The sequence below is a fragment of the Cebus imitator genome, unplaced genomic scaffold (genome assembly GCF_001604975.1).
Source record: "Cebus imitator isolate Cc_AM_T3 unplaced genomic scaffold, Cebus_imitator-1.0 Scaffold126, whole genome shotgun sequence".
Lineage (NCBI taxonomy): Eukaryota > Metazoa > Chordata > Mammalia > Primates > Cebidae > Cebus > Cebus imitator.
Window position 1 is genome coordinate 4,782,440 of NW_016107441.1, and position 25,769 is coordinate 4,808,208.

Consider the following 25,769-nt stretch of genomic DNA (forward strand, 5'->3'; position numbering starts at 1 on the left):
TGTTCTACATCCTCACCAATGCATGCTACTGTCAGGCTTTTTAATTGTAGCTATTCTAATGGTGATAGCTATTCCAGCTCCCTTCCCTGCCTTTGTGTTTCTGCCAAATGCAAGTCATGGTGGCTGACTCTCTTACTATAGGAAGCTCCAAATGAATAGTCTTTGGTTGTTCTCATTTGAGTGGTACTCACTTATTTAGAATTTTCATTAATTATTCCAAAGTGTTTGTATTTCTGTATAAATTTTAGAATCAATTTTTCTATTTCTACAGAAACTATTCAAATTTTGATTAGAAATTTATTGATTTATAGATTTTCTGCCTTTTAAAAAATTTTTACCTTTCTTCCATTTCTGAGGCTCCTTATATTTGTATTTCAAATTCAGGTATTTTCCACATATATTCTTAAATTGTTATATCACCCTTGCTGAATTGACCCTTTATCATTATATAAGGACCTTATCTGTTTTTAAAGTTTTTGTCTTCAAATCTATGTTGTCTGATAAGTATATCTACTCCTGCTCTTTTTCAGTTTCCATTTGCCTGAATTATCTTTATCCATTTCTTTATTTTTAGCCCTTCTATGTCTTTATACATGAAGTAAATTTCCTGTAGTCTGCATACAGTTGGGTTTTTATTGTTTGTTTTTTGTTTTTTACCTATTCAGCCTCTTCATGTCTTTTGATTAGATAATTTTATAATTTATCCCATTTTTATTCAATGTTATTATTGATATTTAAGAACTTGCTACTGCCGTTTTATTTGTTTTCTGGTTGTTTTGTTGATCCTCTCTTTCTTTTATCCTTTTTTCTTTACTTCCTTTGTATAAAAGTAATTTTTTTATGAATGTATGTTTTAATTTCTTGATTTTTATTTTGTGTGTATTATATGTTTTTGTTTTGTGGTTAATGTGAGGCTTGCAAATAACATCTTATAATCAATTATTTTAAACTGATGACAACTGTGATTACAAAGAACAGAAAAAACAAGCAAAAAAGAAAAAACTAAAAAAATACCCTACAATTAGGACTCAGTTGTAGGGAAAGGAGGTAATTAGCAGGCTTTAGTGCCTTTTTTGGTGGTGGTAGATTTGAAGCCCTTTAAAGGACCAGACCCAGAGAAGAAGAAACTCTACTTGTGTGGGAGCAAAGGGATCAGTTCTCTTGATATTTTTTGGTGTTTTCTTCATTTGAAGATTAAGTGTTGGAAGCATGGGAATAAAGATTCAATGTCCTTGATTTTTTTGGTATTGCCATTAATAATCAACCTGCTGGAAGAGTTGTCTTTGAATTATTTTCTGATGTGTGCCCCAAAACATGCAAGAACTTTCGCTATCTTTGTACAGGTGAAAAGGGGACAGAGAAATCAGCTCAGAAGCCATTACATTACAAGAGTTCTCTTTCACAGAGTTGTCAAGGATTTTATGGTTTAAGGTAGTGACTTCAGTGAAGGAAATGGTCAAGAAGGGGGATCTATCTATGGAGGATTTTTGGAAGATGAGAGTTTTGCTGTTAAACACAACAAAGAATTTCTCTTGTCAATGGCCAACAGAATGAAGGATGCAAATGGTTCACAGCTCTTCATAACAATGAAACCAACTCCTGATTTAGATGGGCATCATGTTGCTTTTGGACATGCAATCTCTGGCCAAGAAGTTGTAAGAGAGATGGAAAACCAGAAGACAGATGCAGCTAGCAAACTGTTTGCAGAGATATGAATACTCAGTTATGGAGAACTGATTTCCAAACCTAAAGTTAAGAAAGAATAAAAGAAAAGGCATAAATAATCATCTTCCTCCTCCTCGTCTAGTGACTCAGATAGCTCAAGTGATTCTCAGTCCCCTTCTGATTCCAAATGTGATTCTGAAGAGAAATCAAAGAAAAGAAGATACATTGGAAAACTTCCTGAAAACACAAGAAGGAAAAGAAGAAGCAAAAGAAAAGCAAGAAGAGTGCATCTAGTGAGAATGAAGCTGAGGATTTAGAAGCACAACCCCAGTCTACTGTCCATCCAGAAGGGATCCCTCCTATACCTGAAAATAGATTCCTAATGAGAAAGTCCTTCTAAAGCTGATGAAACAGAAAGGAAAAACCAGAGAGAGAGAAAGAGAAAGAAAGTATAATCCATCTAACTCCCAGTCTGCTTTGTACCAGAGATGACTTTTAGTTACTAGATCTGGCAGGAAAATTAAAGGAATAGGACCAATGTGCTATTGAACTCCTTCCAGATCCACATCAAGTGATTATTTCAGATTTAGTGAGACTCTTCCACATTGGAGGCAAGAGATGCAGAGAGCTCAAAGAATGAGGGTATCAAGTGGTGAAATTTGGATTAAAGGGGATAAGAGTGAGTTGAATGAAATAAAAGATAATTAGAGAAGTCCAGTTATAATAAAAGAGAGAAAAATAACTGATCAAGGAATGTATTTGAGAGTCCAAACAGAAAAAAATGAAAAGGAAAAGAAAGTTAAAAACTGTAAATCTAACATCAAAGAGAGAGATATCAGAAGAAATTCAGAAAAAGATGATGAATATAAGAAGAACAAAGTGAAAAAAAAGGGACAAATCTAAAAGTAAGAGTAAGAGCAAAGAGAAATCAAAGAGGAAAGAAAGAAATTCAGAACATAATAGACATGAAGAAAAGAGGATGAGGTCAAGGGGTAAAGAAAGGGATCATGAAAATGTTAAAAAGAAAAGTAGACAGATTCTTAAGGAAAAGATCAGGAAAAGGGTAGAAGTAAAGAGAAGTCTAAACAGTTAGAATCAAGGAGTAATAAGCATGGTCACAGTAAAAGTAAGGAAAAATATAGATGTGCACTATCCAGGAGTAGAGAATGTGAATACAACTAAAAATAAACACAGTTATAATGGCAGAACAGGAGAACAAAGCAGAGGTAGGGACAGAAGTGGAAGAGTGCAATCAAGAAACTATGACAGAGATTGCAGCAGAAGTGAGGAGTACCACAGATACACAGAACAGGAATACAGGAGAAGAGGACCATCAAAAGCCAAGCAAGAGCTGGGTGCAGTGGCTCATGCCTGTAATCCCAGCACTTTGGGAGACTGAGGTAAGTGGATCATGAGGTCAGGAGATCAAGATCATCCTGGCCAACGTGGTGAAACCCTGTCTCTACTAAAAATACAAAAAAATTAATTGGGCATGGTGGCATGTGCCTGTAGTCCCAGCTACTTGGAAGACTGAGGCAGGAAAATTGTTTGAAATCAAGAGGTGGAGGTTGCAGTGAGCCGAGATCATGCCACTGCACTCCAGCCTGGCTGGCAACAGAGCGAGACTCTGTCTCAAAAAAAATAAATAAATAAAATAAAAAAAGCCAAGAGAGAAGAACACCACCAGGAAGATCAAGAAGTGAAGATGGGAGGAGAAGAAGGAGAGATTCATGGAGCTCAGAGAGGGAAGAAAGTAAAAAAAGAAAGAAAAATACAGAAACCAAGAAAGTAAGAGTTCGCACAGAAACAAAATTCTGAGAGAAAGAAAAGAATGTACAACCAGCTAGTATCAAAATGGCAGGATCCAATTTACACATAACAATATTAACCTTAAATGTAAATGGGCTAAATTCCCCAATCAAAAGACACAGACTGGTAAACTGAATAAAGAGTCAAGACCCATCAGTGTGCTGTGTTCAGGAGACCCATCTCATGTGCAAAGACACACATAGGCTCAAAGTAAAAGGATCGAGGAAAATTTATCAAGCAAATGGAAAGGAAAAAAAAAAAAGCAGTGGTTGCAATCCTAGTCTCTGATAAAACAGACTTTAAACCAACAAAGATCAAAAGAGACAAAGAAGGGCATTACATAACGGTAAAGGGATTAATGCAACAAGAAAAGCTAGCTATCTTAAGTCTATATGCACCCAACACAGGAGCAGCAAGTTTCATAAAACAAGCTCTTAAAGACCTACAAAGAGACTTAGACTCCCACACAATAATAGTGGGAGACTTTAACAGTCCACTGTCAATATTAGACAGATCAATGAGACAGAAAATTAACAAGGATATCTAGGACTTGAACTCAGATCTGGACCAAGCAGATCTAATAGACATCTGCAGAACTCTCTACCCCAAATCCACAGAACTCTCTACCCCAAATCCACAGAATATACGTTCTTTTCAACACCACATTGCCCTTATTCTAAAATTGACCACACAATTGAAAGTAAAACACTGCAAATGCAAAAGAATGGAACTCATAACAAACAGTCTCTCACCACAATGCAATCAAATTAGAACTCAGGATTAAGAAACTCACTTGAAACCACACAACTATATGGAAACTGAACACCCTGCTCCTGAATGACTACTGGGTAAATAATGATATGAAAGCAGAAATAAAACCAATGAGGACAAACACACAACATACCAGAATCTCTGGGACACATTTAAAGCAAGGTCTAGAGGGAAATTTACAGCACTAAATGCCCACAAGAGAAATGTGGAAAGATCTAAAATCGACACCCTAATGTCACAATTAAAAGAACTAGAGGAGCAAATTCAAACAAATTCAAAAGCTAGCAGAAGACAAGAAATAACTAAGATCAGAGCAGAATTGAAGGAGATAGAGCCACAAAAATCCCTTCAAAAAATATCAGTGAATTCCTGGGTTTTTGTAAAGATCAACAAAATAGATAGACACTAGTCAGACTAATAAGAAAAAAGAGAGAAGAATCAAATAGATGCAATAAAAAATGATAAAGGGAATATTACCGCCAGTCCCATGGAAATACAAACTACCATCAGAGAATACTACAAACACTTCTATGCACATAAACCAGTAAATGTAGAAGAAACGGATAAATTCCTGAACATTTACACCCTCCCAAGACTAAACCAGGAAGAAGTCAAATCCCTGAATAGACCAATAACAAGATCTGAAATTGAGGCAGCAATTAATAGCCTACCAACCAAAAAAAGTGCAGAACCAGATGGGTTCACAGTCAAATTCTACCAGAAGTTTCATCCCTTCTGAAACTATTGCAAACAATACAAAAGGCCTTTGACAAAATTCAACAGCCCTTTATGCTAAAAACCCTCCTATCAGTGGAACAAATCTCAAAATCATAAGAGCTGTTTATGACAAATCCACAGCCAATATCATACTGAATGGGCAAAAACTGGAAGCATTACCTTTGAAAACTGGCACAAGACAAGGATGCACTCTCTTACCACTCCTATTCAACATAGTACTGGAAGTTCTGGCCAGGGCAATCAGGCAAGAGAAAGAAATAAGAGGTATTCAATTAGGATAAGAGGAAGTCAAATTGTCTCTATTTGCATATGACACATTTGTATATTTGGAAGACCCCATCATCTCAGCACAAAATCTGCTTAAACTGATAAGCAACTTCACCAAAGTCTCAGGATACAAAATTAACATGCAAAAATCACAAGCATTCCTATACACCGGTAATAGACAAACAGAGAGTCAAATCATGAGTGACAAAGAGAATAAAATGTCTAGGAATACAACTTACAAGGGATGTGAAGGACCTCTTCAAGGAGAACTACAAACCACTATTCAAGGAAATAAGAGAGGACACAAGCAGATGGAAAAACATTCCATGCTCATGGTTAGGAAGAATTAATATCATGAAAATGGCCATACTGCCCAAAGTAATTTATAGATTCAATGCTATCCCCATCAAGCTACCATTGACTTTCTTCACAAAATTGGAAAAAAACACCTTAAACTTCATATGGAACCAAAAAAGAGCCTGCATAGCCAAGAAAATTCTAAGCCAAAAAAGAAAAAAAAAAAAAAAAAAGCTGGAGGCATCACACTACCTGACTTCAAACTATGCTAGAAGTCTACAGTAATCAAAACAGCATGGTACTGGTGCCAAAACAGAGGTATAGCCCAATAGAAAAGAACAGAGGCCTCAGAAATAATGCCACACATTCACAATCATCTGATCTTTGACAAACCAGACAAAAACAAGCGATGGAAAAAGGATTCCCTATTTAATAAGTGGTATTGGGAAAACTGGCTAGCCATATGCAGAAAGCTGAAACTGGACCCCTTCCTTACACCTTATACAAAAATTAACTCCAGATGGATTAAAGATTTAAACATAAGACCTAACACCATAAAAACCCTAGAAAAAAACCTAGGCAATACCATTCAGGACATAGGTATGAACAAGGACTTCATGATTAAAACACCAAAAGCAATGGCAACAAAAGCCAAAATAGACAAATGGGATCTAATTAAACTTAAGAGCTTCTGCACAGCAAAAGAAACCATCATTAGAGTGAACCGGTAATCAACAAAATGGGAAAATATTTTTGCAGTCTCCCCACCTGACAAAGGGCTAATATTCAGAATCTACAAAAAAATCTTTAAAGAAATTTACAAGAAAAAAACCCAATAACCCCATCAAAAAGTGGGGAGCAAAGGATACGAACAGACATTACTCAAAAGAAGACATTTATGCACCCAACAAACTTATGAAAAAAAGCTCATCGTCACTGGTCATTAGGGAAATGCAAATCAAAATCACATTGAGATACCATCTCATGCCAGTTAGAATGGCAATTATTAAAAAATCAGCAAACAGATGCTGGAGAGGATGTGGAGAAATAGGAACACTTTTACACTGTTGCTAAGAGTGTATATTAGTTCAACCATTGTGGAAGACAGTGTGGCGACTTCTTAAGGATCTGGAACCAGGAATACCATTTGACCCAGCAATCCCTTTACTGGGTATATACCCAAAGGATTATAAATCATTCCATTATAAAGACACATGCACATGTATGTTTACTGTGGCACTGTTCACAATAGCAACGACTTGGAACCAACCCAAATGCCTATCAATGATAGACTGGATAAAGAAAATGTGGCATATATGCACCATGGAATACTGTGTATCCATAAAAAAGATGAGTTCATGTCCTTTGCAGGGACATGGACAAAGCTGGAAATAATCATTCTCAGCAAACTGACACAAGAACAGAAAACCAAAAACCAAATGTTCTCACTTATAGGTGGGTATTGAACAATAAGAACACATGCACACAGGGAGGTTCGGAACATTACACACTGGGGCCTGTCGGGGGTTGAAGGGGCTAGGGGACGGATAGCAGGGGTTGGGGGGTTGGGGAAGGATAGCATTAGGAGAAATAACTAATGTAGATGACAGAGTGATGGATGTAGCAAACCACCATGGTACGTGTATACCTATGTAACAAACCTGCACGTTCTGCACATGTACCCCAGAACTTAAACTATAATAATAAAAAAGAATGCACTGTAAAAGTCATGATAAATAATAGCAGCTCAAATAATAGCGGGGGAAAAAAAGGCTGACAGTAATCAAAGTCCCTCTCAAAAATAAACCAAAGCAGACAGGGCTATGAATTAAAGTTCTCAACATTGAGAAAGAAGGAGGATAAGAAGATCAGAGTCTCAGTGGTAAAAGAAAACCAAAAATCAAAGGGCCAAGAAAATGCTATATACATGAAGAAATAAAAAATTTGATAATGAATCAAGCCCTGGAACAGATGAAGACAAAAGCGGATGAGTAGGTTATATAAACTTATTTTCATTCTGTTTCAAATTTTAAGTTTGATAGACTTGCTAGTGAATGTCTTTTATGTTGTTTTCCTTTTCATTGTTTTTGGGTTGTTTTATGTTTGTCCTTTTTTTTTTTAAATGTGGATTTTATTGATTTGATCTTTTGATAATCTGCCATCTGGATAATTTGTACTGCTAGAGTTTTAATAAACTTGAAATGAGAAAAACAAAACAAAATAAAACTCTTCAATTTAACTCCATCCCTCTCACTTTTTGAATTGTTGTTGTCTCTATTTATATCTATCATACGATGTTGCAATCCCACTGCTGCCTATATATCCAAAAGAAAGAAAACCAGGATATCAAAGAGATATATGCACGCCCATGTTTGTTGCAGCACTATTCATAATAGCCAAGATATGGAATTAACTTGTGTGTCCATTAACAGAGGAATGGATGAAGAAAATGTGGTACTTACACATAATGGGATATTATTCAGCCATAAGAAATGAAATCCTGTCATCTGCAGCAACATGGATAGGTCTGGAGAACATTATGTTAAGTGAAAAAAGCCAGCCACAGAAAGACAAATATTGTGTGTTCTCACTCAAACATGGGAACTAAAAGAGAAATTGAACTCATGGAGATAGGAGAGTAGAATGATGGTTGCCAAAGGCTGGGAAAGGTAGTAGAGAGAAGTGGGATAAAGAAGGAATGGCTAATGCGTAAAAAAACACACTCAAATAGAATAAGATCTGGTGTTTGGTAGCACAATAGAGCTTATTGTTAACCATAGTTTATTGTATACTTCAATATAGCTAAAAGAGTGGGACTGAAATTTTCTTAACACAAAGAAATGATAAATCCTTGAGGTGATGAATATCCTGATCATCCTGATTTGATCATTTCATATTGCATGCTTGTATCAAAATATCACATGTACTTTGTAAACATGTACAACTATCACGCATCCATAATAATTTAAAAAGCACATCTTCTAGAGCTCCTTTGATTTATATGTTAAATCTCTCATAGTCTTTCTCCAATTCATTTTCATCTTTTTTGTCTTGTGATTTTTATCTTTTTATGTAATTCTTCACACTCCAAATGTTTTAGGCCATTAAATCATGTCTCAACAGTGATCTTGAACACTTCTCTTCATTTATCTGCTAAATAGTTTAGTTGGAAGCTATTTCTTTTATTTCTGGAAAGTACTCTTGAGGAATGGGTGTAGAAGGTAAAGGGGGTATATACAGATATCCCTAAGCTCTTACTTATTCCTTTTCAAATTGTCATTTATCCCTTCCAGCATCAGTCAAAAGTTTGTTCTGTGTTTTATTTGTTTTAACTGATCTTTCTGGTTCTGGCCCACTATGCTGCTCTGAGATATTGTTAACCTGGAGTATATCTCGCTGTTTCCTGTCTGCTGTACTTACCCAGCCTGAAGGGTGGGAATGCTTCACTTACCTGTCAAAATTTTTTTCTAGGAGCCTGAGAGATCTGGTAGACATTGGGGCCTCTGTTTATCTGTCCCCTGGGTCCACAGATTTTTGTAAGCCAAACATTCCCGAGATCCACATTTTAGATGAAATCCTTCTCCCAAGGCTTTCTCTCTCTATCTCTCTCTCTTTTTTTTTTTTTTTCTTAAGACAAGTAAACCTTTATTTTCTTGTTCTGACAGTGGTCTTAGTATGTCTTTCTAGTCCATGGCAAAGAAAGCCAAAGAAGCAGTTACACTCTGGGGCTCATATATAATTTTAACAAAGGGTGATAAATTGTGTGCTCCCTGGATCTCTTACAAATTTACTCAGCCACCAGAGCCCTAAGGTTTGACATAAATGAAATAAAATGATTTGAATTGAGTTGGAGAGTAAAGGAAGTACACTCAAGTCACCATTTTCTTGGAATCTCCTATGGGCATGTTTCCAGGTCAGTACTTAGAGAACTGTCTTTTCTTTAAGTGCTGCAGAGAAACAGAGTCAGTTTTAGATTAGAATGTAACTAAAAGGTCATCTAGTCCAATGCCTCCTTTGATAAGTCCATTTCCTGTAAAACTTCTTCAACAAGTAGTGATCCAACTCTGCTTGAAGATCTCCAGGGATTCTGAACTTGAATATTTTTTCAAACCAACTCCAAATCTCTCTTTAGGTTCATATTCTCTTCTTTTCCTCTTAGGACCCTACAGAGATTACCTTCATATCTTACTCATAGTTGGATAGCCTATTTTTCTTCCTTTTTGGACATTTTTCTGCTCGTTAAAATTGCTAGTTTCAAAAGAATAAAAAGAACATTTGTAAACGAATCAGCTTAGTAATTCCCTGGACTCCAAAGTTTTGACAAAGAGGGAGATTGCAATAATTTACTAAAACAAATATTTTAGATTCACCTTTTCTCCTTAGATTACATTGACTTACTCTATTGTTTTTCTGTCTCTTCACTTAAAGTATTACTTTTTTTTTTTTTTTTTGGGGATGGAGCTTCGCTCTTGTTACCCAGGCTGGAGTGCAATGGCCCGATCTCGGCTCACCGCAACCTCCGCCTCCTGGGTTCAGGCAATTCTCCTGCCTCAGCCTCCTGAGTAGCTGGGATTACAGGCACGTGCCACCATGCCCAGCTAAATTTTTGTATTTTTAGTAGAGACGGGGTTTCACCATTTTCCAACATGAAATGAGCTTTATAGTTTATTTCTGATTATAAACATGATTCAAACTTATTGGGAAAAATGAACAATAAAAAAGTATAAATAGGAAACAAACAAAACCCCCAAACTCAAAATGTCAGCAGTGCTAAATGACACTTTCCCATATATTTCTCTGTGTGTTTGTAATTTCACATAAGTGTTGCATATTACATGTGCTATTTTATAATCTCCCCTTTCATTTAACAAAATGCCATGAGATTAGAGCCATACAGTTTTTAGTGGCTCCTTAAAATTCTTTTGTATGTATGGACTATGATTTATTTACTTAATAATTTAATTAATGGTGGCCACATTTAGTTGTTTTTAGGTTGTTCATTCATTCTATGTGAACACAGCAATGCTTCTCTAAGCTTTTCTATATACATGTCTGATTATCCCCTTAAGTTACTAACATTGAGAATCAACAGGTCAGAGAGCATACCCATTTGAAATCTTCATGCATATTTCAAACTTCCCTTCAGAAAGGCAGTACATATCCACCAAAAGTGCCAGCACTAGGCATTGTCCATCTATTTCAGCCTGATCAATCAGACAACTAAAAAATTATCTGTATTTTCCTTAGTCTTATTTTTTCTAATTATTATAGTTTTTTAAATTCATCTAGATGAAGTTTAGGAGAGTTTTATTTTCTGAAAAAAATGTTTATAGGAGTTAGTACAATATAATATTGTCTTAGGGATTATTTCATTTTACTTATATAAGTCTTATAACCCTCTTTAAAATTGTATTTCCGGATCTTTTATGTATGCTGTAGTTGCTATTGTGAATAGAGACTTTTCACACTATATGCAATATTCCTTGGTGACAGAAAACATATCTTTCTTATAATTATAAAAAACGATATGTGCATTGGTAAAAAATTTGGAAATTATGTTAAAAGCATGATGAAGAAGAAGAAAACCACTTAGAGAAAAAATTATTGCATTATTTTGGTATCTTTTATTCTGGTCTAATTTTTTTTCTTATATGTCTACACATAATGTTATTTTCTTTTAAATTTTACATTTTAGCATAAAAATTTGTCTCTTAATTTCATTAACTTCTTGAAGATATATGTAATTTCTATATACTTATCAAATAAATGTTAGTCATGGCATAAATTTTATATCCTCCCAGTGTTCAATAGATAAATCTTATTTCTTGACATTAAAGACCATATTTTGTGTTTGTTTTTGTATTTATACTTAGGTCCCTAATACCAAAGTAGTTACATAGTAAAAGCCATAAATTATAGCTTATAGTGAAAAAGAGATTTTTTTACTCTGCCCTGTCTCAGCAATAATAAGATGTGTTGTCTCTAACAAATCATCTCTCCTCTCTGGGCCTTAATTTTCTTATTTGGAAAATAGCAAGTTGGATAATTTCTTCTTCTTTTCCCTTTTTTTTTTTTTACTGTCAGCATCAGTGTTCATATTTACTGAGTATTTAAAACTTGCAGTTATTGCGTTAAGTGCATTACTTGGATAATCTTAGTTATTATCAACCATAAGCTATACAGATGAGGATAGTGATGCCTGGGAACTCTATAGTTACATAGCTAATGTATAGTAGACATGAAACATGAATTGTCTTCTAAGGTCATATTCCCAACTACTATAGACTGTTATAATTGCCAAAGTCTCTTCTGATGTTAATGTTTCAAAGTTATGGCCCTAAATTAGATTTTGATATCACTTTTAAACTTTAGCCTGTTTATGTGGTTGACAGAAATGGACCAGAAATAAATAACAATGCCTAAACTCTAATTTTGGTTTACTATTGCTATTGCCAAGCAACACTAATGTTATTATCAGAGTTTACTCTGTGGATAGCAGTAATCATTTAGGAGGGCCACTGGATTCTTTCAGAGAATCCATGAGGTAGAATAAATTGCCTCATGAGATCTCTATGGTTATAGAGTTGTTCAGCCATAAGGCATAAGGAAGGAGAAAAGATTTCTCTATACATTTAGTTTTTTTTTTTTTTAAACTGGAGGCAGATAATTAAACTCACGAAAGAACAATTAGCAAGAAAAAACACATATATTTTATTGATGCTAATATTTTTAATTTTAGGTGCATGAGGGCTTTGCAGAAAAGAAGTGAAAATCCAAAGAGGCAGTTGCACTCTGGGGCTTACATACAATTTTAACAAAGGGTGATAAATTGTGGAGAAGAGACTAGACAAAGAACAGAGGTTTGGACTTCTAGGGTCAATAAATTGTGGGAAGGTGAGTAGCACATATATGGAAGAAACTAATGGTAGATAAGAGTTCTTTAGCAACATTTGTTTATACAGACTCATTTTGGCACTCCCCTTTCTGATATGGGAAAGAAGGGACACCTATTTCACAAGGAAAATTTATGTTCTTCTTTTAGGCAGATGGGGAAAACTGAGAACTTTTCCTATGTCTGATTTGTGTCAGTTGCTTCCAGCTCAAAATAATTATTATGTCAAAGTGGTATATTTTGAGGTGACATACACTAATCCCCTTTTGAGGGAACATGGAATCCTGGTATCTAAATGTATCAAAGAACTTTAATGTTCATTCCATCCAACTTTTTACCTGATTTTGAATTCTCCCCACAACTAATCACCTCTCTATCTCTTTTCTTTGTTTTCCATTTGTTCTTGGAACTTTCCCCTGTATGTTATTTTGGTTGTTATCTTTTACTTTCCTCATTGTCTTCTCCCTTCTTTTCCCTTTAATGTATAGCAAATGCATTAAATACAGCTTTTGACCTTTTAGCTGGCTATCTTCTAAGCTCTTGGAGAAAATGGTTGATATCACTTATCTTTCTATTGTTTTTCTGTCATACAGCTCTGCCTGGGAACCCAGATACATTTTACAATATTAATGATGTGCTGTAGAACCTAACATAACATTTTATAACCCTATAACAAATCTTATTATCAGATGACAATGAGGTACAGTACATTAAATATTCATCAACCTTGGTTTACTTTAAAGGGGATAAGGCACAGAGGCTCTTTCAGACTAATTAGTGTTCTAAATATATAGCTTGGTTTTTAATATTTAATGGGGACCTCATAAAACGGTGATTGAAAACAATGCAGTGTATCAATCAGATGCCCTGCTGACGTGCACCATGAAAAAATACCCTGTTATTTTATAGACAGTGCTGTTTTATTTCTGTGGTAGCGGCAGTCCTGCCTCAAAAGGTACACAGTTGTTCTCCCAGTAGCCAGCTAGCACCCTTCATATCACTCAAGTTGAAGGTTTTACTTCTGTTCATTGGCAGTCCAGATAGCAAAAGGCAGAGCTTCTGCCTTCAGCATCTATGAACTCCTTTTACCAGCAAACTTAAGCTCTTATCTGACTTCATATGTTGCTGAGTAGGACATTCCCCTGGAGGTTGTGTTACGGGATAAGAGAAAGAAAAGACAATACCATCATCATCACTGTCCAACATTACCAGTTATTGATTGTAGAGATCACAAATGGCATAAGAGAAACATAAAAGCCTTCGTTCAAGTTTCAGCTCTGATATTTCATTACTATGTTCCCTCAAGGATGTTATTTGGTTATTCTTCTGGGTAAGATGAACAAACACAAATATCCTGTCAGAAAGTAGGAGTCTAGTCATTCCTGTGACCACATTCAGCTACGATTCTCAAAGTCTCTAACCACTGAGAGAGAGAGAGAGAGAGACAGAGAGAGAGAGAAGTAGGAAAACTCTTTTGAGGAGTTACAGCCAGGGATTGAATTTTCTGGATTTTCCAGGGAGTCTCAAATCTTGAGCTGGTTTTAAGGTGTTTGTAGACTGAGAGCTTTCCCCGTGTATAAGGCAGAATAAAACAATTTTTAAAATACTAACATTGTTTAGTATTTAACTGAAGATTCAAGCATGTGAGAAAATTAGGCTCCATAAATAAAAATCCGCAGAGAAAGCATACAGAATTCCACAAGACTTCAGATATTGATATTAACAGAGACGGATATGGAAATAACATTGGTAATTATGTTTAAAGAAATATAATGTAAAATGAAGTTATTTGCAAGAAATTAGATTTCTAATTTAGTGATTTAGTAGATCTGAAAATGAACCAAAGGAAATATGTAGACACAATTCATTTTTGAATTAACAATTTTTCTTTGAAATGAAATGACTGAACTTGAAAGCCTAGTGATGAGGTGAATAGCAGATTTGATATAGTTAATAATAGAACTGATTAACTGAAAGACTGGTCAGAGAAAATTATCCATAGCATAACACAGAAAAAAGAGATAGAAAACACAGAAGAAAAGGTAAGAGATATAGATACAATGAGAAAGCTAAACCTATATTTAATTGAAATTCAAAAAAAAAGTAGAACAACAGAAAATAGGAGTGGGGGAAAATATTATAAAGAATAATGGGGCCCATGTGTGGAGGCTCAAACCTGTAATCCTGGCACTTGGGGAGGTTGAGCCGGGCAGATGACTTGAGGTCAGGAGTTTGAGACCAGCCTGGCCAACCTGGTGAAACCTTGTCTCTTCTAAATATACAAAAATTAGCCTGGCAGGGTAGTGCACACCTGTAATCCCAGCTACTTGGGAGGTCGAGGCAAAAGAGTTGCTTGAACCCAGGAAGCAGAGGTTCCAGTGAGCTGAGATCACACCACTGTACTCCATTCTGGGAGATTGAGTGAGATTCTATCAAAACAACAACAAAAGAATAATGAGGTGGTTTTAAAATTGGTTCATATTCTTTGATACTCTTCTTTTTACTGGATGGAGCCTAATTTATCTCTTCTTTGAGTATAGACCAGATTTAGTGATTTGCTTCTAATGAATAAAATGTGATATAAATGATACTATGTCCAAAGCTACATCATTAAAAGAATAGCTTTTGCCTACTCTCTGTCTCCTGGAATACTTGCTCTGTGGGAAGCCAGTCAACATTTGTTTCGTTTTGTTTTGTTTATTGTACTTTAGGTTCTGGGGTACATGTGCAGATCATGCAGGATTGTTGCATAGGTACACACATGGCAATGTGGTTTGCTGCCTCCATCCCCCTGCCACCTACATCTGGCATTTCTCCCCATGTTATCCCTCCCTGACCTATCCACCCCCCACTGACCTTCCCTTGTCCCCCCCAACAGACCCCTGTGTGTGTGATGCTTCCTTCCTTGTGTCCATGTGTTCTCATTGTTCAACACCCACCTATGAGTGAGAACATGTGGTGTTTGATTGTCTGTTCTTGTGTCCGTTTGCTGAGAATGATGGTTTCAGATTCATCCATGTCCCTACAAAGGACAAAACTCATAATTTTTTACGGCTGCATAGTATTCCATGGTGTATATGTGCCACATTTTCCTTGTCCAGTCTATCATTGATGGGCATTTGGCTTGGTTCCAGGTCTTTGCTGTTGTAAACAGTGCCACTATGAACATGCATGTGCATGTGTCTTTATAATAGAATGATTTATAATCCTTTGGATATATACCCAGTAATGGGATTGCTGGGTCAAATGGATTTTCTATTTCTAAGTCCTTGAGGAAGCGCCACATTGTATTCCACAATGGTTGAACAAATTTACACTCCCACCAATAGTGTAAAAGTGTTCCTATTTCTCCACATCCTCTCCAGCATCTGTTTGCTGATTTTTTAATGATTGCCAGTCTAACTGGTGTGAGGTGGTATCTCAATGTGGTTTTAATTTGCATTTCTCTAATAATCAGCGCTAATGAGCATTTTTTCATATATTTGTTGGCCCCATGTATGTTTTCTTTTGAGAAGTGTCTGTTCATATCCTTCTCCCAATTTTGGATGGTTTTGTTTGTTTTTCTCTTGTAGATCTGTTTTGGTTCTTTGTAGATTCTAGATATTAACCCTTTGTCAGATGGGTAGATTGCAAAAATTTTGTCCCATTCTGTTGATTGCTGGTTCACTCTAATGATTGTTTCTTTTGCTGTACAGAAGCTCTAGAGTTTAATTAGGTCCCATTTGTCTATTTTAGCTTTTGTTGCCAATGCTTTTGGTGTTTTAGTTATGAAGTCCTTGCCTATGCCTGTGTCCTGAATGGTTTTGCCTAGGTTTTCTTCTAGGGTTTTTATGGTGTTAGGTCTTACAAGTCTTTAATCCATCTGGAGTTAATTTTAGTGTAAGGTGTCAGGAAGGGGCCTAGTTTCTGCTTTCTGCACACTGCTAGCCAGTTTCCCCAACATCATTTATCAAACAGGCAATCCTTTCCCCATTGCTTGTTTTTGTGAGGTTTGTCAAAGATCAGATGGTTGTAGATGTGTGGCACTGCCACCAAGGCCTCTGTTCTGTTCCATTGGTCTATATCTCTGTTTTGGTAGCAGTACCATGCTGTTTTGATTACTGTAGCCTTGTAGTATAGTTTGAAATCAGGTAGCATGATGCCTCCAGGAGCTTTGCTCTTTTTGCTTAGGATCATTTTGGCTATGTGGACTCTCTTTTGGTTCCATATGAAGCTTAAGATGTTTTTTTTTCCAGTTCTGTGAAGAAGGTCATTGGTAGCTTGATGGCAATAGCATTGAATCTATAAATTACTTTGGGCAGTATCCTGTATGGAGAGGCTCATCTGAACAGAAATGGAGGCTTTCCACCAACAACCAGTACCACCTTGCCAGCCATGTGACTTACTCACTGTGGATCTTCTAATGCTAGTCAATCCTTCAGTACTCACTAAATAAATTTCATTTGATGTGTGAAAGTAGCCTTATGAGAGCTCCTGAGTAAGAGCTGCTCAACCATGTCATTCCCAAATTTCCTTCACACAGAACCTGAGACATAATAAATGTTTATTGTCTTAGTGGCTAATTAGTGAATTTTGTGTGCACTAATAGACAGCTAACAGAGAGAATGATTCAGAATTTTTAAGCACTGATAGTAGGTATTAGTCAACAAATTCAAGATACCCCAAACATTTCAGGAAGCATGAATAAAAGAGGCATACTGTAGTGAAAATGGAGAAAATGGAAGAGAGAAATCTTTGAAGAAACCAGAGAAAATAAATGGCTTTCAAAGGGAGTGGCTGCTAAACTAGGAGTAAGCAAGCTTTCTTTAAAAAGGGCCCAACATTAGTTTCTTTGTGCTCTGAAGGCCATGTGGTCTTTGTTACAAATACTCAACTCTGCCATGATAATATGAGGACAGCCATAGCCAATATGGAAATGAATGGGCATGGCTGCAGTACAATAAAACTTCACTGAGGTAGGCTGCAGGCTGGATTTGCCCAGGGCATATAATTTGCTGACCCCTGTCTAGAATGAAAGCCAATGTCTCAACAACAAAACAGAAGCTAGAAGCTAGAGAATCTTCAACGTGATAAAGGAAAGTAATTGTTAACCCAATATTTTATGTTAACATATGTCTTAAGAATAAAGGGAACATTAAACATTATTTTTTCACACAATCAGAAGTGGAGGTAGTTTGCTACCATCAGGTCCTCACTAAAGGAAACTCTAATGAAGAAGCTTCAGTGGGAGTAAAGTGGTTGCTGGTGGAAAGTCTGAGATGCAAGAAAAGTATAAAGAAGAGCAATTAAAATGAAATTAATAGAAATAATAGTTATATCTTATGAAATTAAAATATATCGAAATAATTGCATACGAATGCCTGTAAGCTAAGATGCTAGTAAATAAGTTACTTGAATTGTCCATAATGAAGAATAATGTCTGATATTATATTTTAAAGTTGAGGATTCATATTGTAATTTCTAATGTGTCAATTTCAAAAAGGAGCCACAGATATAATCCCCAATACTAATAGATGTTAAGAACAATGAAATAATAACAGTTACTCTAAAAGAAGACAAAATGGAGAGAAAGCAGATCCTAGAACAGAAATAGCACAAAATGAGACAGTTGATATCAAACCTAAATGTATCATTAACTACCTAAGTATAAGCGGACAAAAACTCCAGTTATTAGAAACCAATTATCAGACAGGAATTTTTTTTAAAAAAACATACTTTATAATGTTTATATGAAAGAGATCTAAAACATAAGAATATAGAAAAAAGGGGACACAGACGGACACACTGTACTACTATTAATCAAAAGAAAACTGATGTAGCCATATTAATATCAGACAAAGTAGAATCTAAGAAATAAAAGCATTATTATAGATAAAGTAACTTCATAATGGTAAAAGATCTCATTCTACAGAAAGATACATTTGTAGGCTGGGTGCGGTGGCTCGCGTTTATAATCCCAGTGCTTTGAGTGGCCAAAGTTGGGGGATTGCTTTATGCCAGCAGTTCTAGACTAGCCTGGACAACATAACAAGAACTAACTCCTAAATTTTCTTTATTATAAATTAGTTAGGCATAGTGATGCACATCTGTAGTCCTAGATACTTAGGAGCCTGAGGTGGGAGGACCGCTTAAGTCCAGGAGCTTGAGGCTGCAGTGAGTTTCCATCACGCCACTGAACTCCAGCCTGGATGACAGAATGAAGCCATGTCTCTAAGAAGAAAGGTATATTTGTGTGCTTCTAATAATATGCCTCAAAAAAGCTAAAACAAAAAATGACATACTACAAAGAAAAATGTACAAATCTGCAATGTAAAAAATTTTAACAAACATCTCTTCATAATTGATGGAACAAATGGACCAAAAAATCCAGAAAATTATTCAATTGAATAATGCAATAAACAGCAAATCCAAAGAAAGTAGAAGGAACAAAATGGAAGTTAATGAAATTGAAAACACCCAGATAATAGAATCAACAAAGCTAAAATTTGCTTCTCTGAGAAAAAAACCCAATATAATTGATTAACCTCACAAATAGTTTATGTCAGGAATAAAAAAGGAACATCATTACAGAGCCTTTACATACTTTTTTAAAGCAACAAGAAGATATTACAATTTTATGCCAAAAATTTTGAAAATTTAGAGTAAATGAAGAAATTCCTACAGAAATACAAATCAATACAATTGACACAAGATAGATAAAGCACGAAAATCCTATAAGTAAAAAAGTTAAATCCATTTATCAAAATATCCCCTCAACAAAATCTTGAAGGTAATGTTATAACCCTGATAACATTACCTATGAGTGCTATATAATGTCCAAGAAGAAACAACGCTAGTCTTAGTCCAATTTCTCCAGAGAATTGAAAAAGAGAATAGACTCTCCAACCCATTTTATGAGGTAGCACATGACAGTATTAAGAAACAGATCGATCTTGATTATAACAATAAAGACAAAAGTCCCAAGCAAAATATCAGCAAACTGGATCAAGCATCGCATAAAAAAGGGAAAACTATTATATATTATATAGAAATTACTTGCTGATTTGAGGAACTTTGGATTGTATTTAGGTTATAACATTAGAGAATTAATCATGCAATCACTTCAGTAGAGGCAGAAAAAGATTTAATAACATTAAATACCTATTTATAATAAAAACTCTTACCAAATAAGAAATTGGCAGGGATTTAATTTGATAAAAAGTATTTACAAAAGACTTAGAGCAAATACTATGTTCAAGGTGAAATGCTGAAACTATTCCTTTAATATTGGCTATATGATGAGGATGTCCATTATAAACACATATTCTTTATAGAAATGAAGATAAAATTAGGGATAAAGACATAAGGAAAGGAAAGGAGGAAAGAAACCTTCATTATTTTTAGGTGATAAAGGAAATTTAAAAGAATCTATAGCAAAGTATTAGAGATATTAAACAAACAGCAATATAGAAAATTGAATATATAGAAGCAATATAGAAGCAAGTCTTCAGGAAATGACACCAATGTACTGTAACAGTCTGCTACAGTGTTATATGTGGCATCCACAAATTCAATCACTAAAGTGTGGGGTTTCATTTCTGGTGACGTTAGTGTAGAATGAAAGATTTCAGGCCATCTGTGTTGACACACAGGGTACAGAAGTAAAGATGAAACTTATGCTATACCCAGTTGTCCATACAAGGACCCAAGAAAGTCCCACATAATTACAGAGCAAAAAATAGTCACTTACTAGCCATGTTCCTCCTGCCTTTAGAGAACATTAGCCAAAATACTTCTGGGAGAATGGAGGCCAGAGAGAGGACTCAAACACCAATTGCTTTATATCCAAAATTGCATTATTACAGAGCATGGTATCACAGAGTTTCACTGTAGAACTCCAGTTGTATTTCCATAAACCAGAAACAAGTAGAAAGTGAAATTTAAGAAAATGTATCGTTAGAGGAGCAAATATAATACCAAGTATCTAGAAACAATCTAATGAAAGAGGTGCAAAACCTCTTTGGGGAACACTACACTGTTGGGGTTAAGGGCAATATTTCAAAAAATGAACTTAAAGCAAGCCAGTTAATTAAGAGGGTTGGATGTGCAGGACCACACAGAGACAGCTGTAATTGCTGTGCTTGTACGGTCTGCCAAAATGCTAGTACCCAGCATGTGACCAGCCTGGAGGACAGATGTGAGCTGAAAGGCCACATTTGGCCATTGAAGTCTAGCCAGAAGGAAAGGTCTGGATGTCAGCTAGGCGTTGACACCTACAGATGCTTAATCAGATGGCACCCACACAAAGAGGGCCCAGAAATGCCAGCCTTAGCCATGTCTGACTCCAGCTCTTTAGAGACTTGAGTCAAGGAGAAAGCCAGATTAGAACTCTCTGTCATGTTCTTTCTTCTGAAAAGATTTTTTAAGGCATTATCCTGAGGCCAAATTTGTGAGAGTCAGATAACTGATATTCACTCCCAAGTATACAGATTGTATTAGTCTGTTCTCACCCAGCTATAGAGAAATATCCGAGACAAGGTAATTTGCAAAAGAAAGAGATGTAATTAACTCACAGTTCCACATTGCTGGGGAGGCCTCAGGAAACTTACAATCCTGGCAAAAGGTGAAGGAGAAGCAGGCACCTTCCTTACAGGGCAGTAGGATGGAGAGAGTGCAGGCAGGAGAACTGCCAGATGCTTGTAAAATCATCAGATCTTGTGAGACTCACTCTTACCATGAGAACGGCATGCAAGAAATTGTCCCTATGATCCAATTACCTCCACCTAGTCCTGCCCTTGACATGCGGGGATTTTGGGGATTACAATTTGAGGTGAGATTTTGGTGGGGACACAGAGTGTAACCACATTACTGATGTTGGATGAAGAGATAGCTCAAAGGCCAGAGATCCACTGACCTGATTCTACTTATGTAGAGTAAGTAGTCAGGCTTACGTGGGGTCAGAGGCAGGTGCTTAGAGCGTGAGTCTCCCACCATAGGGCTGGTTAGATGATGCCATCACCAGGATTCTGAGGTGTTAATGTGGCATTTGGTGGGAAAATGTTTCTCAGCCTTCCAGACTGAGGGATCATGTAAAACTATGAAACCCAAGAGCTTTGGGGAGAAAATTTTGGTGCTAAGCCAAAGTAAAGCAAGAAAATCATTGATAATGTTAGTAAATTCAAGACTCTTTGACTTGTGAAACTTCCTTGTCATATTGAATTATATTTGGGGTAAGCCTCTATAAATCAGACATACAAACAAGCAAACAGGCAAATAAACAACTATCTTTCCTCCATTTATAAAATTTCAAACTGGCACTTTGGCTAGCAGAGTAAGTTAGCACTCTCCACAAAAGGGAATGGGCTATTTTGGAAAGCATTTAGTGCAAGGCACTGGGAAGATTCATGTTGAAATGAGACGGTTAGTTTCCTAGGATGTTGAATAAGGGATCTTCACACCCTAGGGTTGAACTACATAATGTATATGCTTCTTCCTAATGCTAGGGTTACGTCCCCTTGTTTTATAGATGAGGAAACTGAGGCAAATACAGGAAAAGAGACTTAGCTAAGGTCATCCAGGGAATGAGTGTCAGACAAGAGCTATCTTCATCTAATGTCACATCATACACACATGTTTTCCTAACAAACTACCTTCAGAAGTAACTCCAAATCTTACTCTGGAAATTCTGAAAGGAAAAGGTCTAGACATCACTCATTAAAATTATCAAGAAAAGTGAAACCAAGCAATAGGATCTGAAACCCACTTAAGATAATATGAAACTCTGTCTCCAATAATGGCATAATTTGAAGGTTTGGACACATATTGAAAGAGTTCTAAAAATTTTGACTGTTTCATTCCATTGAACATTTCCTGAATACTTTGAATTAAATATTAAAGGAAAAACAAAAACAATTCCTAATGCCTCAGCTGTTTTAATCTCATAACTCTGTTTCACAAATTACTCTTGGCAATGAATCACTGAACAGGGCATTCTAAGGGCACTTCTAATATCCTTTAATTAAAACTCGCAAGGGTTTGTATGATGTAATTCCAAGGAAACTAATTATTCCCAAGTATTCCTTTGCCAAGAAACCTTGCCTCAGAGATTCAGTCCTGTCCCGAACATTACCTGCCATCCTATCTGAAATGATACCTATCTATCTTCTACCACCACTGAACTTGTGTCTCACACAGGCTTCTGTGGGAGTAGCTTATTTGGAGATATGTTCCAGCTGTCAGACATGAGGGTGACTGCATGCTACGTACTGAATGTTGTGTCTCCTTAAAATTCATATGTTGAAGCCTAGTTTCCTATGTGATGGTATTAGGAAGTGGGGCCCTTGGGAAGCAGTTACGTCATAAGAATGGGTCATAAGGTCATCCTCATCAGTGGGATTAGTGCCCTTATAAGCAGAGGCATGAGAGAGCTTGCTTGCTCTCTCTCTCTTTCTGTGTCTGTCTGTCTGTCTCTCTCTTTCTATCCTGTGACGATATGGCCAAAAAGTTGGCATTTGCAAGAAAGGAGGTGGAACCTCACCAGACACTGGATCTGCTGGCACCTTGTCTTGCACGTCCCAGCTTCCAGAACTGCAATAAATAAGTTTTTGTTGTTTAAGCTGATTTATGATATTTTTGTTATAGCAGCCTGAGCTAAATCACTGGGGAAGGAGAAAGAGACAATGAGGCTATGTTATAAAACTGACTATCATTACAGGTGACTGTTGCTGTTTTATGGAATATTTTGAGAAGCCATGTAAAATTGTCTTTGAAGTGTGCATTTGGAGGGATTATAGAGAAGAGACATGTTTGCCCATCAGCATCCATCCTTTTCAGCCAAGGGTTGTCCTGAGTAGTATTAACTCCTCTTACTCCTGGGCTGTGGATGTGTGAATGCCAAGCCCCAGAGCATGACCTGCCCAAAGCTGGTAGGAGACTGCACATAACTGGCTGTTGCCAAGAGGATTTGCAGTGCTGCGCATGAGGCATACAAAGACCTTCCTTCAGGGCTTAGATTAAACTCTACCCATACACACCTCCCCATGACCGCATCATTCCACCACCCACCTTCTTTACACAAACCACTCACTTGTGCTCCTGCTTCTTCACTGCTTGCAATATTTCATAGATTTATAGCCCCGGTACCAGTGTTGTTGCGTGTACCTGAGATCTTGGGCCTTCTCTGTGCCCCACTTTCTCTATCTGTACAATGGTGGGGTTGAATTAGCCCAGGTCTACAAACTTAGGTGTCAATAGGAATTAGAGAGGTGAATAATGACTAAAGCAGGCTAGGCTTGTTTCACAACGGTGTCTGCCTTAAGTTTTTTTGACAAAGACAGGCTTTGTTTGGATGAGAAATGCACAGAAATTGCCCTCATGTCAGAAAATACATTTTTCCTCTCTCATCTTCCTTGGAAAACCAAGCTCTTCTGGTCTATCTTATATTCTCCTACTTTCGATAGCAACATGTTTACCGAAACCACTGCAGCACAGTCTCAATGGTAAATGACAGCTTTCCTTTGCCTCCAACATTGAGGACATCTCAGAGGTCATAGAACCATGATAAACCCTTGAAGAGGACAGCTGAAACTCAGGTTGTTGCTGCTAGGGTTATCAAAACCATCAGTTTTTTTTTTTTTTTTTGAGAAGCCAGAAATCTTAATTATCATCCATAATTTCCTAATTTTGAAAGGTTGGTATCTCCTTCAAATTAATCTTAAAGACTAAGCATACCAAACAAAACACTTCTTTGTATTTGTTTTGATTTACAAGGTACCAGTTTGTCAACTTGGAATAAAGAATCCCTAAAAATCTTTCCAGAATTAATATGTCATTGTTCATACCTCTGACTACTAAGAATCCCTTTTGCTACCCACTTACTTCCTGGTCTACATTTAGGCAGTCCCAGAAACTTTTGTCCAGAACTGCATCCCTATTATCACCCTTAGCCTATCATTCTGGCCTCTGTCTGGGCTCTATCCTCAGCTTGTAAGCAGGCTCTCTGCCAGCTCCGTTAGAAAGTCTTAGGTTCTAAGAATCTCTGAGATTCAAAAAGAATTGGCCAGGAAATGAGATATCATTCATTTACCTAAGGAGTGAAAGAAAGGGCATCAGAAATGATGGAAAACCTAAGTCATGTGCTAACCATAAGGTGTATTACTGCAATGCCAGAATCCATTGTGCCCTCTGATGAGGAGCCATGTGCCACCAGAGGGACATACTCTAAGCTACTGCTCAAAATGCAGTCCTTTAGCCCTTGCGATCCAGGTCACTTATGTTTCCAGCAATTTATCTGATGGGTCATTCTACTTTGTACCTTGGGAGGGCTATAAGGTGCTGAGCCTGTGAACACCTATCATTTGTAAGTAAGTATTTGGAGGGGCTCACAAGACACCTTCTTCCCTTTTATATTTATTTTATCACATATAGAATACCTGATAAAATTTTTATTTCAGATAAAATAGTGAAAGAAAAAATACCAGTTCCCCTTTTTTATTTTTATAGAGAAACATTAATGGTTATAAAACAAGGACACATTGCTTCTTAGCCTCTGCTTTTGGAGGATGGGCTGTGAAGGTTTTCCATTATAAATACATCACTTGTGACAACAGTAATAATTATAAAGCAGCTAACGGTTTGGAAATATGCTCATGTTCCTGGCACCAAGCTAAGTACTTAACATGTGTCATTTCATTTTATCTGCAGAATATCCTGAGATAAGCATCATTATTGTTCCCATTTTAAAAGCCAGGAAACAGAAGCTTAGAGAGGTTGTGACTTGCCTAGATATTACAGCAACTTAGTGGTAGAACCTGAAGTATGCTACACTACCCATCTTTCCCTATCCACAGATAAAAGAAGTAGGTCGAGATTTACTCAAGGTACAGAATATATGGAACATATTACATCTACATAAGTTCACCCATTCATGACATTTGTTGCTTTGTGACAGAGCCATTTAAATTAACATGTTCCCTGGACATGTCTTCCTGCAAGATCTTTTCCATAGCAGCCTTTTATGATTGAGTAGTTACTGCATTAGCTAACTGGGGAGTGTCAGATCAGTCACACCTAGAAATAAGACATTGAAGGACTGGCTTCAAGGCACTGTCTTGTTCAGAATCTCAAAAATAACTTTGTTTTGAGTAATTATGGGAATCTGTTTCCCTGGTCATTTCCCAACTGCTCATAAGCAATATTATATAAAGAAGACCTAAAAAAATACAATTTAGCCAAAGACAATTTGCAGCAAAATGGGAGGCCTTCATGACACCAAGTATATAAATGTATCTACCTATTCATTTGTTCGTTCTTCCATACCACACACAGCTGTTTTCCAGTTTTCCACTATGTG

General features: G+C 36.5%; 1 pseudogene across 1 annotated transcript; it reads left to right on the forward strand.

The window, feature by feature from the left end:
* The first annotated feature begins 1,209 nt into the window (after nucleotides 1–1,209).
* LOC108312584 lies at nucleotides 1,210–7,538 on the forward strand (annotated as a pseudogene). The gene is made up of 4 exons (XR_005202159.1): nucleotides 1,210–3,020; nucleotides 3,335–3,511; nucleotides 5,547–5,557; nucleotides 7,291–7,538. The product of XR_005202159.1 is annotated as a peptidyl-prolyl cis-trans isomerase G-like (transcript).
* The last annotated feature ends 18,231 nt before the right edge of the window (nucleotides 7,539–25,769 follow it).